Below are 5,000 nucleotides of genomic sequence, written 5' to 3' on the forward strand. Positions count from 1 at the left end.
TTCTGATGAAATGAAACATGATGAAACCTTTAGGAGAATCATGGTTCTATGATGAAACCAGGAGAATCATGGTTCTTGAAACCCTTTAGGAGAATCATGGTTCTATGATGAAACCCTTTAGGAGAATCATGGTTCTATGATGAAACCCTTTATAAAAGGAGAATCACGGTTCTATGATGAAACCCTTTAGGAGAATCATGGTTCTATGATGAAACCCTTTAGGAGAATCATGGTTCTATGATGAAACCCTTTAGGAGAATCACGGTTCTATGATGAAACCCTTTTAGGAGAATCACGGTTCTATGATGAAACCCTTTATAAAAGGAGAATCATGGTTCTATGATGAAACCCTTTTAGGAGAATCATGGTTCTATGATGAAACCCTTTAGGAGAATCATGGTTCTATGATGAAACCTTTAGGAGAATCACGGTTCTATGATGAAACCCTTTATAAAAGGAGAATCATGGTTCTATGATGAAACCCTTTAGGAGAATCACGGTTCTATGATGAAACCCTTTATAAAAGGAGAATCACGGTTCTATGATGAAACCCTTTATAAAAGGAGAATCACGGTTCTATGATGAAACCCTTTATAAAAGGAGAATCATGGTTCTATGATGAAACCCTTTAGGAGAATCATGGTTCTATGATGAAACCCTTTATAAAAGGAGAATCATGGTTCTATGATGAAAACCTTTATAAAAGGAGAATCACGGTTCTATGATGAAACCCTTTATAAAAGGAGAATCATGGTTCTATGATGAAACCCTTTAGGAGAATCATGGTTCTATGATGAAACCCTTTATAAAAGGAGAATCACGGTTCTATGATGAAACCCTTTATAAAAGGAGAATCATGGTTCTATGATGAAACCCTTTAGGAGAATCATGGTTCTATGATGAAACCCTTTATAAAAGGAGAATCATGGTTCTATGATGAAACCCTTTAGGAGAATCATGGTTCTATGATGAAACCCTTTAGGAGAATCATGGTTCTATGATGAAACCCTTTAGGAGAATCATGGTTCTATGATGAAACCCTTTAGGAGAATCATGGTTCTATGATGAAACCCTTGATGAAAAGGAGAATCATGGTTCTATGATGAAACCCTTTATAAAAGGAGAATCATGGTTCTATGATGAAACCCTTTAGGAGAATCATGGTTCTATGATGAAACCCTTTATAGGAGAATCATGGTTCTATGATGAAACCCTTTATAAAAGGAGAATCATGGTTCTATGATGAAACCCTTTAGGAGAATCATGGTTCTATGATGAAACCCTTTAAAAGGAGAATCACGGTTCTATGATGAAACCCTTTAGGAGAATCACGGTTCTATGATGAAACCCTTTAGGAGAATCATGGTTCTATGATGAAACCCTTTAGGAGAATCATGGTTCTATGATGAAACCCTTTAGGAGAATCATGGTTCTATGATGAAACCCTTTTAAAAGGAGAATCATGGTTCTATGATGAAACCCTTTAGGAGAATCACGGTTCTATGATGAAACCCTTTATAAAAGGAGAATCATGGTTCTATGATGAAACCCTTTAAAAGGAGAATCATGGTTCTATGATGAAACCCTTTAGGAGAATCATGGTTCTATGATGAAACCCTTTAGGAGAATCATGGTTCTATGATGAAACCCTTTATGAAACCCTTTAGGAGAATCACGGTTCTATGATGAAACCCTTTATAAAAGGAGAATCATGGTTCTATGATGAAACCCTTTATAAAAGGAGAATCATGGTTCTATGATGAAACCCTTTAGGAGAATCATGGTTCTATGATGAAACCCTTTATAAAAGGAGAATCATGGTTCTATGATGAAACCCTTTATAAAAGGAGAATCATGGTTCTATGATGAAACCCTTTAGGAGAATCATGGTTCTATGATGAAACCCTTTATAAAAGGAGAATCATGGTTCTATGATGAAACCCTTTAGGAGAATCATGGTTCTATGATGAAACCCTTTAGGAGAATCATGGTTCTATGATGAAACCCTTTAGGAGAATCATGGTTCTATGATGAAACCCTTTATAAAAGGAGAATCATGGTTCTATGATGAAACCCTTTATAAAAGGAGAATCATGGTTCTATGATGAAACCCTTTAGGAGAATCACGGTTCTATGATGAAACCCTTTAGGAGAATCATGGTTCTATGATGAAACCCTTTATAAAAGGAGAATCATGGTTCTATGATGAAACCCTTTAGGAGAATCATGGTTCTATGATGAAACCCTTTATAAAAGGAGAATCATGGTTCTATGATGAAACCCTTTATAAAAGGAGAATCATGGTTCTATGATGAAACCCTTTAGGAGAATCATGGTTCTATGATGAAACCCTTTAGGAGAATCATGGTTCTATGATGAAACCCTTTTAAAAGGAGAATCATGGTTCTATGATGAAACCCTTTAGGAGAATCACGGTTCTATGATGAAACCCTTTAGGAGAAAACGGTTCTATGATGAAACCCTTTATAAAAGGAGAATCATGGTTCTATGATGAAACCCTTTAGGAGAATCATGGTTCTATGATGAAACCCTTTATAAAAGGAGAATCACGGTTCTATGATGAAACCCTTTATAAAAGGAGAATCACGGTTCTATGATGAAACCCTTTAGGAGAATCACGGTTCTATGATGAAACCCTTTATAAAAGGAGAATCACGGTTCTATGATGAAACCCTTTATAAAAGGAGAATCACGGTTCTACGATGAAAACCTTTAGGAGAATCACGGTTCTATGATGAAACCCTTTATAAAAGGAGAATCACGAAGAAAAAACACCCGTAAACTTTTGATTTCAAACTCGTTGTTTTAACAATGTAAGTTCAGAACCAGTTGCTGCTATCATACCTGTCACATCCCATCCATCCGCTCTGTTTCTCTTTTCAGGAGGACAAGAAGACTAAGTCGGGCCGCTCTCTGAACGAAGAGAGAGAGAGGGATGAGTGCGGGAGGAGATAAGAAGAAAGGCATGTTCTTTTCGTGGTCACGGAACCGGAGCTTCGGGAAAGGCCCCAAGAAACGGGATCTGGCAGACATCAACTACAGTGAGTGGGTTTAAGAGAAGAGTTGTGGAGGTTTCTGGACTTTGGGAATGTGATTCTGTGTTTGCGGTGAGTGAGCGAGTGGTCTGGGAAAAATGGGAATGTTTGGATGTTTTGGGGAATTTTAGAAACTGTTAGTAGAATCGTGAAGACAATGTCTGAGGTACGCTTCATATGCAAAAGTATGTGGACACCCCTTCAAATGTGTGGATTGGGCTATTTCAGCCACGCCCGTTGCTGACAGGTGTATAAAATCGAGCACACAGCCCATGCAATCTCCATAGACAAACATTGTCAGTCGAATGGCCTTACTGAAGAGCTCAGTGACTTTCAACATGGCAACTGTCATAGGATGCCACCTTTCAGTTCGTCAAATTTCTGCCCTACTAGAGATGCACCCGGTCAACTGTAAATACTGTTATTGTGAAGTGGAAACGTCTACGAGCAACAACGGCTCAGCCGCGACGTGGTAGACCACACGAGCTCACAGACCGGGATCGCCGAGGTGCTGAAGCGTGTAGCACGCAAAAATCGTTTGTTACAACACTCACTACCGAGTTCCAAACTGCCTTCTGGAAGCAACGTTTGCGCAAGAACTGTTCGTCGGTAGCTTCATGAAATGGGTTTCCATGGCAGAGCAGCCGCACACAAGCCTAAGATCACCATGTGTAATGCCAAGCGTCGGCTGGAGGGGTGTAAAGCTCGTTCGCTGTTGGGACTCTGGAGCAGTGGAAACGGGTTCTCTGGAGTGTTGAATCACTCTTCACCGTCCGACGGATGAATCTGGGTTTAACGGATGCCAGGATAACGCTTCCTGCTCGAATGCATAGTGCCAACTGTAAAGTTTGGTGGAGGAGGAATAATGGTCTGGGGCTGTTTTTCATGGTTCGGGTCCTTTAGTTCCAGTGAAGGGAAATCTTAACTCTACAGCATAACAATGACATTCTAGATGATTCTGTGCTTCCAATTTTGTGGCAAAAGTTTTGGGGAAGGCCCTTTCCTGTTTCAGTATGACAGCGAGGTCCATACAGAAATGGTTTGTCGAGATCGGTGTGGAAGAACTTGACTGGCCTACACAGAGCCCTTGACCTCAACCCACAAAAGCACAAAATTGATTTCATTGTCCTTTTTTGTGTGTGTGTGTGTGTGTGTGTGTGACAGGGGGGTACAGAGATGAGGTAGTCAATGGGTGTGAATCCTCCCTGAAGGCAGTGAATCCTTCCTGAAGGCAGTGAATCCTTCCTGAAGACAGTGAATCCTTCCTGAAGACAGTGAATCCTTCCTGAAGACAGTGAATCCTTCCTGAAGGCAGCGAATCCTTCCTGAAGGCAGTGAATCCTTCCTGAAGGCAGTGAATCCTTCCTGAAGACAGTGAATCCTTCCTGAAGGCAGTGAATCCTTCCTGAAGACAGTGAATCCTTCCTGAAGGCAGTGAATCCTTCCTGAAGGCAGTGAATCCTTCCTGAAGGCAGTGAATCCTTCCTGAAGACAGTGAATCCTTCCTGAAGGCAGTGAATCCTTCCTGAAGGCAGTGAATCCTTCCTGAAGGCAGTGAATCCTTCCTGAAGGCAGTGAATCCTTCCTGAAGGCAGTGAATCCTTCCTGAAGACAGTGAATCCTTCCTGAAGGCAGTGAATCCTTCCTGAAGACAGTGAATCCTTCCCTGAATCCTTCCTGAAGGCAGTGAATCCTTCCTGAAGGCAGTGAATCCTTCCTGAAGACAGTGAATCCTTCCTGAAGCAGTGAATCCTTCCTGAAGGCAGTGAATCCTTCCTGAAGAATCCTTCCTGAAGACAGTGAATCCTTCCTGAAGACAGTGAATCCTTCCTGAAGGCAGTGAATCCTTCCCTCCTTCCTGAAAGCAGTGAATCCTTCCTGAAGGCAGTGAATCCTTCCTGAAGACAGTGAATCCTTCCTGAAGACAGTGAATCCTTCCTGAAG

The 5,000-nt window shown here is 41.1% G+C and overlaps 1 pseudogene; it reads left to right on the forward strand.

Annotated features, from left to right (window-relative positions):
- The window catches only part of LOC127908064 (regulator of G-protein signaling 12-like), a 52,400-nt pseudogene that overhangs the window by 14,976 nt on the left and 32,424 nt on the right, over positions 1-5,000 (forward strand).

Source organism: Oncorhynchus keta, chromosome 16, assembly GCF_023373465.1.
Source record: "Oncorhynchus keta strain PuntledgeMale-10-30-2019 chromosome 16, Oket_V2, whole genome shotgun sequence".
Classification (NCBI taxonomy): Eukaryota; Metazoa; Chordata; class Actinopteri; order Salmoniformes; family Salmonidae; genus Oncorhynchus; species Oncorhynchus keta.